The 14,294-nt window shown below is 28.4% G+C and overlaps 2 long non-coding RNA genes across 2 annotated transcripts; both read right to left on the minus strand.

Annotated features, from left to right (window-relative positions):
• Positions 1-2,530: 2,530 nt before the first annotated feature.
• Positions 2,531-5,019, minus strand: LOC114253685. Its single transcript, XR_003625229.1, has 3 exons — positions 4,653-5,019; positions 4,285-4,536; positions 2,531-2,667 (listed from the first exon to the last, which is right to left on the minus strand). It is a non-coding gene; the product is annotated as an uncharacterized LOC114253685 (long non-coding RNA).
• A 6,840-nt stretch (positions 5,020-11,859) lies between these two features.
• Positions 11,860-14,242, minus strand: LOC113558948. The gene is made up of 3 exons (XR_003405768.1): positions 13,982-14,242; positions 13,614-13,865; positions 11,860-11,996 (listed from the first exon to the last, which is right to left on the minus strand). It is a non-coding gene; the product is annotated as an uncharacterized LOC113558948 (long non-coding RNA).
• Between the last annotated feature and the right edge of the window lie 52 nt (positions 14,243-14,294).

The raw sequence follows: 14,294 nt of genomic DNA on the forward strand, positions 1-14,294 counted from the left end.
ACTGTGGCGGAGCGAGCTGCGGCATCATTAATTCTGCAGTCCACGGAGACGCCGACAAGAGACGTTGTCCACTCGGCGCTGGGGCGAACGACGACATCGACTTCATGAACGCGTTCATTTTCATCTACAGCATATCGTATAATATTTGAAGAAATCGATTATCACCTCCTATATAATATAATGTTATGGACTTGGCGTGTATTTTAACGAGTGATGCATATAAGTCGTGCAGTTGAAATACCTGTGCTTTATATTTTCAATGTTCGCCGCCTCTAAAACCCTCGTCACTAACATATATAATCAGTAACCACATTATTGATCGTCCGACCTATACTTTTTAACTACCTATAGTATCTACCTAAGTACAGTTGAATAATCTATAATCAGTCATCACCCTATAAAAGACCAGCTTCTTATTTTGACGCGCATCTGCGTAAGCGTAATTTCATAACTACAGTCAAATTCGCTTATTACGATGCCGTAGTATAACGATATTTCGGGTAACACGATTCCAAGCAATGTATTTGGTTTGTTTTATATGTTATGTGTAGTACTTTTATTCGTTTATAACGATAATCCGGATATGGCGATGTTATTTTGAAACGAAAATTGGTTTTAATAATCGCCTTTAGCAATTAATAATGCGTATACTGGCCGCGTAGTAAATTTGATTTCGTGATACTCCTTTGACCAACAAAGAACCCAATGAAAAATAAATTGTCAAGTCTATTTGAATGCAAATGATGATGAAAGTGTACATGCTGTCATGCTGACGAAGAGAGCGAAGAAATCGTGTTTAAAGTACAATGGATTTCAGAAATGTATTTTTATATTGATCAGGTGCGTACTTTTGTTTCGGTAAACAGTGATATAAATACGCTAGATGTATCAATAGCATTAAACAACATTTCTAATTTTGTTAAAAATTATTATTCAAATTATGAACAAACCACTATAATAGATTATTTTTCAAACAAATCGTAAACATATACTGTATATAATAAGTACTTTTATTAAAAATTATAAATACCTTGAATGTTATAATATGTATAATATTAAATAAAATTATATAGTAAACATTTTTTTTAATAAATCAATTTATCAAAAAAAATCAAGTTACCTACTTATTATAATCCGGATATAACGAAGTTCGGTTCGGGATTAGATTCTCCATGTCCTTTAAATTAAATTATGAATAATTGCTACAGTTTAATTGTTAAATATTAAAATAAATTACATCTAATTAATTAATGATGATTTATTATATATATATCATTACAGTATTTTATGTAGTTTTTGTAATGCTTTAGAATCTTATTCATTGATATAATTATTTGTTATAGGTTTGAATTTTTTGTACGTATTGACTGTTGCAATATATATCTATTAATATTTAAAATATAAAAAAATATATAAATGTATATAAAATATTTTTTGTCCTACATACGAGGTTCATTTTTATTTTTCACCAGTATGGATTATAATGATAATATTGGTTTATTTGTCTGTGATAAGTGAGACATACCGGTGTTTACTAGTTGTGGTCAAAATAAAAAATTACATACTAGTTGCGGTCAACCAACTAAAAGGTTACATATACTAATTGTGATCACTGTTTGCTCTCTTATACCTCAGTAGTAGGATAAAAGCACAAAAATAGATAAATATTTTTTAAATATATTGTATTTTTATATTTCAAAAACAACAGTGATCGATTTCAATTGAAGTTTAGTATAATAAGTATCGTATTGTCGTATTGTAACTATAAATACTAGTTGATAATCATATGATAATTATACAGTATAAACTTCCATCATATGGTGTTTAATAGCTATGACAGACAGTACTATCTCGACATATTTTGTTTGATTAATTATACAATTATTATGAACTAACGTGTCATACTAAATTATTATAATTTGTTACGTTCTGTGCATAATGAGTATTCTTATTTATGTTTTATTACTATTAGAATACCAAAAATTGAGAGGAACAAGGTAAAATGAGCATTCGTAGGTAATTTATAAATAGCCCAGTAATATTTGTATGTTCATAAAAATTGTATGAACTTACAAATATTTTTTCAAACACCTATAAACCAGTGATCGTCAATCTTTTCGGACTCTCGGGCCATATTCATGAAATAAAAAGATTTCATGGACCAGACAAAAATAAAAATTATAAATTCTTTAGTTCTTTACTACGAAAAAAATACTGTCTTAAACTTTTCAATAATAAAATGTATATATAAAAAAAAAATTGTCGTTCTAGAATTTAAATATGATGTAACGTTCTAATAAACGTTTTAGGATAAAATTAAGTTTTTATCAGAGTTCAAAAAGTAAACTTAAAACATTGTACTGTTATTAAAATATTTATTTAATTAAAATAAAATAATTTATTATAATATTAAATGATAATTTTTCTTTTTACTGCAGGTACATAAACATTTATGTGTGTGTAATTATTATAAAATCATTTAAATTTTCAGTTACCTACCGATGAAAATACATAAGTATATTGTGTTTAGATAATATTTAATACAAAAAAAAAAAATGATTATAGGTCAGAAAATAAAAATAAACTGAAATGATACATCATGATAATAGATAGTTTTCGGGTATTGAAGATAACTTCGAAACTTCTCTATCAATTTACAGCCATCATCTGAAAAATAAAAATAATATTTTTAATCATTGGATTTGTGACATTTAAAAAATAAAAGAAAAGTATATGTGTATTAGAATGTGTACAACACTGTATATTAAATCATAGTATAAATAATATTTGGACAACACATAATTTATGGCCTATAAGATAAATTTAAAACAATTTATTTTAAAAGATATACACATAAGTATTTACATAAACAGTTTGGAATAAAAACAATTGAAATTGTTTTAACATGTTAAATTACCAAGGACTTAGAATAAAAACACGTTTGAAGGTTATTTATTTTGTATTTATAAACTATTATATTGATAAAATAATTCTATATCAGTGACGGTTTCCTAAGTTAGTGGAACCAATGCTTGGTGCCATAACATAAGCCATATTTTTAAGATATAAATTGGGAACTCCCTTTGAACTTCAGTCAAAATTAATAAGGGAATAAATACGATATCATAAAAATTCACTATTCATAAGTTTATAATAGAAATATAAATGAATGTATTTATTTTTTATACAGATAATTTTTTTTTTATTTGGATAAAAAAATAATTGGTTATAATATATTATCTAATCTAAATGAATGTTGAATGAATTATTAGTGATTTAATCCACATGGTTATTTGATATATTTTACCAACACTGCCTGTCGGGTAATTTTGTTCACAACTTTAATATATACTCACTTCTCACTAGTTATCGAATTTAAACCAAAATAAATATTCACAGATTAAATTTATGTAATATTTTGTTACACATATCACACATGTTACGATGTTACTTATTATGAAAAATTAAATAATTATGCGTAACATTACATAACTCACGTAATTGCAGTTGTTATTTAATGGGGCACATTTTATATATGTTTTTACAATTTAATAAATATACTTCAAATTTAATTTTTCAACAAGTGGCGTAGCTAGGAATTTCATATGAGGGGGGAGGGGGAGGTGCTAACATCTTATATTGCCGATGGTGATAGTAAACAACTACCAACAATAAACGAAATCATAAAATGTTATGCATAATCATATTATATTTTACATTTTTTTAACAATTATAACCAAAAAATATAAAAAAATTACAAAAACCCATACAGAATATTCTGAAATGAATAAGGCTCAAAATAGCCGAAAAAAACAAACCCGTCAATGGGAAGGGGGCGGCTATAGCCCCCCTTTTCCCCCTGACTACGCCCTTGTTTTAAACTGTTATACTTATATTATATACCTATTTTTATGAGAATAAATCTTCTAAAGAAAAAAACCTATAGAACGGTAATTTAGGTATATAATATAATAGTAATTACTTTATAATATATAAAAGAGATATAGTTAAGTTAACAAATACAAAATATATCTAGGAACAAAAAGGTTAAATATAGATATACTTATTATACTTATAAGGTATAATATAGGTAAAGGTTAGATAAGGTACCTTATATAGGTAGTTAATAGGTAGGTAAAACATTATCTTATGTAGTTATGTCTTTGGTGGTTAATAATACATAATATATAAATTAACAAAATGTTTTCTTTATTTAAGCATGCACTAATCTTAATACAAAGTTGCATTATGTTTATAAATAAAATTAAGTTTAATTATATTTACTTAATTACTGGCCCGTTTGTAAAAAACGGTGTGTTTTTCATAAAATTGAATAAGCAAATGACTGCACTTTTTTCTTGCTTCATTATACCTTACGTATGACGGATCATCTCTGTTTCTCCACTTGACTAAAACGTAATACGTACCATTTATTATTTTTTTATTAATTATTTTCTCGGGAGTACACCCAGATCGAAACCCGTTAAAGCAGGGATCTACGTTCGTTGGTTCCGGGGGTAATATGACTTTACCGCTCTGTTGAGATAAACATTTTTTATTAATAATAAGTATAAGACATTACAACAGTTAATTTTTGTCCAATCATTTTCAGCTGGGAAACAAATAACTTAGTATAAAATATATTTATTTACCTGATAAAATTCAATCGGTTCATAAATCATTGTTAAAATAGAACGCTGTGACTTGTTTTTGATGTGGTCTTTACACAGCTACCTATCACTGTGACACGGAAGTGATGGTTGGTTGCTCGGGCCACGTATTGCTACGGGTGCTGGTGGGTGATGCTGGTTAACACTGGCAGAACGAAACACCACAGCACAATTTCGGGTGGCTGTTGTAGCTGTATTTTGTTTTCGTAAAAAGAGCCGACGAAAAGAACAGTAAAGGTAGTGTACACGGTAGTGCAAAAAAAAAAAAATAACGAAACGAAGACAACAGACTATTATAACAGTAACGAACAAAAGCAATATGGCGGTGGTTGTGCGGGTATGTGCGACAGCTGGTTGTGCGTTATTTCGAGTAAGAGTAAACACAAAGACTGACGATCGGCCGTTCGGTACAGGTTTCCGGTACTGTTTCGGCGCTCCTAAAACCGTTGTCGGCAAGGGCGCTGGCGTCGTCTTACCGTGGACTGGTTGTTGGTAAGAGCCGGCGCAGCGGGAATATGACATTTGAATTCAAATATCGTTTTCCCGGGTCCTCGTCAACTGGTTTAAAATAGTTGACGATACCCGCGCCGCGAGATTCGATTCCGAAACAAAGACTGTTTCGACAATTACAGTTTTATTGCAGTTACGGACCAAGACGAAATGGACTGGCATCGTCTTGGTGGGAGGTAGAGAGTGGGATTTACGAAAAATTTCTGGTATTGTCACATGTATGGGAAGGGACCTTAACAATTACTAGGGCGTATAGTGTATCTTAGTTCATGTATATGATATACTACCATATGACGTAGTCGGTAGTTTAAATATTCAAATTATCAATATTATGTGTTTAAATGTTTAATTAATAATTGTTTTACATCAAAACATCTATGATTCGTATGACGAAACAAATTTATATCTGTTACCAACGCGGCTACGTATATTGACTAAACCATGATTAACTAACTAGGTATGTCAGCAATCGAATGGCACGCATCGTGCTACGTCATCCGCCAAGGATTTGTTATCAGTATTCAGTATATTCCACATAGACCTTATACTTATAGACGGTACATGGTAATACATGCACACTGCACACGCGCACGCACAAGATCTTTGGGATCGTACAATCATTGTAACCGTGCGTCCTATCAATACTCACACCGCGTACTATCACAGTTAGGAAAGACCGCACCACCCACCCGCGTCCACCCACAGATGACCCGTCTATTAGTATGAGGTGTATGATATTCCGCACTCCCGCAATCCCGCCAAAAATAAAATCCTTGGCGGCTGCCGTCACATTCTATTGGAATAAACTGGCTGCGCGTATTAATACTGGGATCGGTAAAGTCGCTGACATACCTAGTTAGTTAATCATGGACACAATGAAATGGATACGATGTTATGGTAGTCACTAGTCAGAAGATGCGCTGCTGGTCGTCGATAACATGTATAGACGTATGTTGTATTTTGTATAATAGTGTACAATAATATCAATATGTATATTTTTGGTTGAAAAAACGTTAAAACCCGTTACAAATGTTGTGTTATAATCTTATATATATATATATATATAATATGTTATCGGATAGGCTAGAACTTTTATTTTACTGGAACATTCTTGTAACGTGTTGCAGGGAACATTGCGCATTTACAAAGCAATGTTTTTTCAAAACCATTAATGTCAGTTAGATGGAACGTTACATTTTTATGTTAACATTGGCACTTAAAAATGTATGTTTCTTGAATGTTTGCAACAGTGTATTGAGCCTCACGAGCCTAGTGGGATACTACCATAATATGTGCACTATATTGTACCCAAACGCGTTATTTTTCAAGAGTTATGGACGTTATGGTGTACCAAAACGTGTCACGGTCTCGTATTGTATATTATTAAGTTTTTTTTTCATATATAAATTAAAATAACATACCTACTTACCAATGATTTTTCAAAAAGAAATCGAAGGGGTTCAATTTTGCTGCCTGTATATTATTATTTATTATACAAGTGTCAAATAAAAATGTAGACATAGTACATACCTACCACTTACGTGGTCGATCTACTAATATTGTGCGAATTCTGTAGACACATTTTAATTCAAATTTAATACATATATATATATATATATATATTACTAATTTAATTAATATATATTATATATTAATATTATTATGTATTATATACAAAGACATTTGACATTTTTGATTTTGTTTTTGTTTTATCTTTATTAATGTCGATCGATAAAAAAGCTTGAAAACTTAATACAAGATTAGGTTCCCCATAAGAGTTTTTTTTAACTGTTTAAAAATATAAAAGATACAAAAGCATGATTTTTATTTATAATCAAAGTTCAATTAGGGACGAAATTAGATAGAATAATAACAATTTCAGTTTCCGAAATTTGTGTGTTTAAACATTCAGACTCAACAGCTTTATACTACTATATATTTTTAATAATAGATACGGATTAGTAAATTAAAAAGTTTAATTTATAATATTAAACATAAAAATTACAATGTTTGATATATTTAAATATTGAATATAATAATTAATTATAAATATTAATGTAATTATCAAATAAAAAAATTCATTATTATTGTAGAACATGTAAATGACTAGAATGGAAACATATGATGCTCATTTAAAATTTAAAACGTGAAATACATAAAATGGCATGTGCATTAAATGGTAATTCACAAATTTTACCAAACTAATGGAAACTATAACTGAACACAAAAGCACTGATTGTAAATAAAAAATTAGGTGGAAATATTTAGCACTTGGTATGATAATAATTAATAATTGAAGATAAACCTATTAATAAAAATATTTAGAGGTAATTTTAAATTTCATTAAATTAAAATATTATAAGAGAAAATTTAATATTATTTAATATTTTATAAGGAGTTTTTATTTGAGTTTAATACAATTAAATAAAATATTAAAAATATAAAATATCTTGTACTTTGTATGTATCTTTGAAACTTATAACTTATATTTTGTATCTTTGTCTCGAATTATATTTAAGGTGTCAACACTCCTACCGGCCCTACCAACTAATAATTAAACATAAAATAATTATTTTTTATATGGACTTTTGACAACCATATTGTTACGGCACTAGGGTAGGCAAATTTGTTTACATTCACGTAATTTTGTCCGTACACTACAAGAACCTTAAAAATTCTAGAAAAGAATGATCGTTAATAACCGAAAAGTTATTTTTCGTAATTCCTATTTCTATGCAAGAGACCAGACTGCATACATTCAGTCGTTATCTAGTTATTGCACTATTGAGTTCTAGTTAATCGTACTGAACACTAGAATTATAATTAGAAAAATATTTGTGTTAAATGTTCATAGTACTTAAACGTTTTCTGTGTCCGTACCAATAGACAATAGTCTATACCAAATATGACTCGGTGTTTGTATTTTTATTGACACTTGGGCATTGTGAAAGAAGTGTGGCATGTAATATTTGTTGATAATCGATTGGTTAAACGTATATGGATAAAAATATTATATATTAATAAAATTTCTGGAAAAAATACACGTCTGAGTCGCTCTACGATGGAAATAACTCTGGGTGATCAAACGAGTGCAACTTATTACCATTGTCTTGTATTATGATACCAAGCTGTAACCTACCCACTTGAGCTATTCCTCGCGCCTTTGGAAATTAACATTATTTATTATATACACAATGTCAATATTAACGTAGGTATCAATTTAAATAAAATAAAATATAGTACTACACCAGATAGTGTAAATTATAAAATTGTAAATATCAATTTTACGACCATAATAATTATTATGCATTCGGCTGTGCATTTTAAAAATGCATTAGTTGATACACAATACACATTAAATACAAAATCATTTAAATATAATATTTTGGTAATAGGTATTATTGTATTAATAATATTATAATACATCATTAATCGTTACATAGGTTAAATGTGATATTGATATAAATTACGATGTCGTGCCGCAAGTTATTTATTTTTTTATTTTAATACGTTCAACGCATTTATCACTAATACAATTAGGTAGGATTCAGATACATAAAGTTTTTATTTGACTATAGATATCTACTTAAAACTACCAAATATAATCATAGAAATATGTATTCGGTACCTAATTAGTTAACGTTATATACTTATTTGTATATTTATAAGATAGATACGTCTTGTCTAACAGTAAAAATAAGTAGTAAAAAATAATAATAAAAATAATAATAAAAAAATTACATAAATATTTACGGACTTTTTTAAATACGATGATATCATTATCAAATGAGTACATAATGTTATAATATGAATCGTACTATATTGCTGTGTACTAAAATCACGTACTACAATACTTGTATATGTACAGAACGCAATCACATAATATATTATATAGTATAGCGTGTATAACGTGTACGTGTTGATATAAAAAGGTACATTAAATACTAATAACAATATTACACGTAATGATATAATGTGTTATGGGTAGGCGCGTGGCCTGCAGTGTAAGGGCTAAATCGTTTTTTGTATCATTTTTTTCTCAGCGATTTGTTCGTCGGACGATACGTTCGTCAACACCACCACCACCAATTCGACGACGACGATGGAGGTGACCGCCAAAACGATGGAGTGGGCGACGACCACCAAGACGACTGTGGCGGAGCGAGCTGCGGCATCATTAATTCTGCAGTCCACGGAGACGCCGACAAGAGACGTTGTCCACTCGGCGCTGGGGCGAACGACGACATCGACTTCATGAACGCGTTCATTTTCATCTACAGCATATCGTATAATATTTGAAGAAATCGATTATCACCTCCTATATAATATAATGTTATGGACTTGGCGTGTATTTTAACGAGTGATGCATATAAGTCGTGCAGTTGAAATACCTGTGCTTTATATTTTCAATGTTCGCCGCCTCTAAAACCCTCGTCACTAACATATATAATCAGTAACCACATTATTGATCGTCCGACCTATACTTTTTAACTACCTATATATCTACCTAAGTACAGTTGAATAATCTATAATCAGTCATCACCCTATAAAAGACCAGCTTCTTATTTTGACGCGCATCTGCGTAAGCGTAATTTCATAACTACAGTCAAATTCGCTTATTACGATGCCGTAGTATAACGATATTTCGGGTAACACGATTCCAAGCAATGTATTTGGTTTGTTTTATATGTTATGTGTAGTACTTTTATTCGTTTATAACGATAATCCGGATATGGCGATGTTATTTTGAAACGAAAATTGGTTTTAATAATCGCCTTTAGCAATTAATAATGCGTATACTGGCCGCGTAGTAAATTTGATTTCGTGATACTCCTTTGACCAACAAAGAACCCAATGAAAAATAAATTGTCAAGTCTATTTGAATGCAAATGATGATGAAAGTGTACATGCTGTCATGCTGACGAAGAGAGCGAAGAAATCGTGTTTAAAGTACAATGGATTTCAGAAATGTATTTTTATATTGATCAGGTGCGTACTTTTGTTTCGGTAAACAGTGATATAAATACGCTAGATGTATCAATAGCATTAAACAACATTTCTAATTTTGTTAAAAATTATTATTCAAATTATGAACAAACCACTATAATAGATTATTTTTCAAACAAATCGTAAACATATACTGTATATAATAAGTACTTTTATTAAAAATTATAAATACCTTGAATGTTATAATATGTATAATATTAAATAAAATTATATAGTAAACATTTTTTTTAATAAATCAATTTATCAAAAAAAATCAAGTTACCTACTTATTATAATCCGGATATAACGAAGTTCGGTTCGGGATTAGATTCTCCATGTCCTTTAAATTAAATTATGAATAATTGCTACAGTTTAATTGTTAAATATTAAAATAAATTACATCTAATTAATTAATGATGATTTATTATATATATATCATTACAGTATTTTATGTAGTTTTTGTAATGCTTTAGAATCTTATTCATTGATATAATTATTTGTTATAGGTTTGAATTTTTTGTACGTATTGACTGTTGCAATATATATCTATTAATATTTAAAATATAAAAAAATATATAAATGTATATAAAATATTTTTTGTCCTACATACGAGGTTCATTTTTATTTTTCACCAGTATGGATTATAATGATAATATTGGTTTATTTGTCTGTGATAAGTGAGACATACCGGTGTTTACTAGTTGTGGTCAAAATAAAAAATTACATACTAGTTGCGGTCAACCAACTAAAAGGTTACATATACTAATTGTGATCACTGTTTGCTCTCTTATACCTCAGTAGTAGGATAAAAGCACAAAAATAGATAAATATTTTTTAAATATATTGTATTTTTATATTTCAAAAACAACAGTGATCGATTTCAATTGAAGTTTAGTATAATAAGTATCGTATTGTCGTATTGTAACTATAAATACTAGTTGATAATCATATGATAATTATACAGTATAAACTTCCATCATATGGTGTTTAATAGCTATGACAGACAGTACTATCTCGACATATTTTGTTTGATTAATTATACAATTATTATGAACTAACGTGTCATACTAAATTATTATAATTTGTTACGTTCTGTGCATAATGAGTATTCTTATTTATGTTTTATTACTATTAGAATACCAAAAATTGAGAGGAACAAGGTAAAATGAGCATTCGTAGGTAATTTATAAATAGCCCAGTAATATTTGTATGTTCATAAAAATTGTATGAACTTACAAATATTTTTTCAAACACCTATAAACCAGTGATCGTCAATCTTTTCGGACTCTCGGGCCATATTCATGAAATAAAAAGATTTCATGGACCAGACAAAAATAAAAATTATAAATTCTTTAGTTCTTTACTACGAAAAAAATACTGTCTTAAACTTTTCAATAATAAAATGTATATATAAAAAAAAAATTGTCGTTCTAGAATTTAAATATGATGTAACGTTCTAATAAACGTTTTAGGATAAAATTAAGTTTTTATCAGAGTTCAAAAAGTAAACTTAAAACATTGTACTGTTATTAAAATATTTATTTAATTAAAATAAAATAATTTATTATAATATTAAATGATAATTTTTCTTTTTACTGCAGGTACATAAACATTTATGTGTGTGTAATTATTATAAAATCATTTAAATTTTCAGTTACCTACCGATGAAAATACATAAGTATATTGTGTTTAGATAATATTTAATACAAAAAAAAAAAATGATTATAGGTCAGAAAATAAAAATAAACTGAAATGATACATCATGATAATAGATAGTTTTCGGGTATTGAAGATAACTTCGAAACTTCTCTATCAATTTACAGCCATCATCTGAAAAATAAAAATAATATTTTTAATCATTGGATTTGTGACATTTAAAAAATAAAAGAAAAGTATATGTGTATTAGAATGTGTACAACACTGTATATTAAATCATAGTATAAATAATATTTGGACAACACATAATTTATGGCCTATAAGATAAATTTAAAACAATTTATTTTAAAAGATATACACATAAGTATTTACATAAACAGTTTGGAATAAAAACAATTGAAATTGTTTTAACATGTTAAATTACCAAGGACTTAGAATAAAAACACGTTTGAAGGTTATTTATTTTGTATTTATAAACTATTATATTGATAAAATAATTCTATATCAGTGACGGTTTCCTAAGTTAGTGGAACCAATGCTTGGTGCCATAACATAAGCCATATTTTTAAGATATAAATTGGGAACTCCCTTTGAACTTCAGTCAAAATTAATAAGGGAATAAATACGATATCATAAAAATTCACTATTCATAAGTTTATAATAGAAATATAAATGAATGTATTTATTTTTTATACAGATAATTTTTTTTTTATTTGGATAAAAAAATAATTGGTTATAATATATTATCTAATCTAAATGAATGTTGAATGAATTATTAGTGATTTAATCCACATGGTTATTTGATATATTTTACCAACACTGCCTGTCGGGTAATTTTGTTCACAACTTTAATATATACTCACTTCTCACTAGTTATCGAATTTAAACCAAAATAAATATTCACAGATTAAATTTATGTAATATTTTGTTACACATATCACACATGTTACGATGTTACTTATTATGAAAAATTAAATAATTATGCGTAACATTACATAACTCACGTAATTGCAGTTGTTATTTAATGGGGCACATTTTATATATGTTTTTACAATTTAATAAATATACTTCAAATTTAATTTTTCAACAAGTGGCGTAGCTAGGAATTTCATATGAGGGGGGAGGGGGAGGTGCTAACATCTTATATTGCCGATGGTGATAGTAAACAACTACCAACAATAAACGAAATCATAAAATGTTATGCATAATCATATTATATTTTACATTTTTTTAACAATTATAACCAAAAAATATAAAAAAATTACAAAAACCCATACAGAATATTCTGAAATGAATAAGGCTCAAAATAGCCGAAAAAAACAAACCCGTCAATGGGAAGGGGGCGGCTATAGCCCCCCTTTTCCCCCTGACTACGCCCTTGTTTTAAACTGTTATACTTATATTATATACCTATTTTTATGAGAATAAATCTTCTAAAGAAAAAAACCTATAGAACGGTAATTTAGGTATATAATATAATAGTAATTACTTTATAATATATAAAAGAGATATAGTTAAGTTAACAAATACAAAATATATCTAAGAACAAAAAGGTTAAATATAGATATACTTATTATACTTATAAGGTATAATATAGGTAAAGGTTAGATAAGGTACCTTATATAGGTAGTTAATAGGTAGGTAAAACATTATCTTATGTAGTTATGTCTTTGGTGGTTAATAATACATAATATATAAATTAACAAAATGTTTTCTTTATTTAAGCATGCACTAATCTTAATACAAAGTTGCATTATGTTTATAAATAAAATTAAGTTTAATTATATTTACTTAATTACTGGCCCGTTTGTAAAAAACGGTGTGTTTTTCATAAAATTGAATAAGCAAATGACTGCACTTTTTTCTTGCTTCATTATACCTTACGTATGACGGATCATCTCTGTTTCTCCACTTGACTAAAACGTAATACGTACCATTTATTATTTTTTTATTAATTATTTTCTCGGGAGTACACCCAGATCGAAACCCGTTAAAGCAGGGATCTACGTTCGTTGGTTCCGGGGGTAATATGACTTTACCGCTCTGTTGAGATAAACATTTTTTATTAATAATAAGTATAAGACATTACAACAGTTAATTTTTGTCCAATCATTTTCAGCTGGGAAACAAATAACTTAGTATAAAATATATTTATTTACCTGATAAAATTCAATCGGTTCATAAATCATTGTTAAAATAGAACGCTGTGACTTGTTTTTGATGTGGTCTTTACACAGCTACCTATCACTGTGACACGGAAGTGATGGTTGGTTGCTCGGGCCACGTATTGCTACGGGTGCTGGTGGGTGATGCTGGTTAACACTGGCAGAACGAAACACCACAGCACAATTTCGGGTGGCTGTTGTAGCTGTATTTTGTTTTCGTAAAAAGAGCCGACGAAAAGAACAGTAAAGGTAGTGTACACGGTAGTGCAAAAAAAAAAAAATAACGTAACGAAGACAACAGACTATT

Source organism: Rhopalosiphum maidis, chromosome 3, assembly GCF_003676215.2.
Source record: "Rhopalosiphum maidis isolate BTI-1 chromosome 3, ASM367621v3, whole genome shotgun sequence".
NCBI lineage: Eukaryota > Metazoa > Arthropoda > Insecta > Hemiptera > Aphididae > Rhopalosiphum > Rhopalosiphum maidis.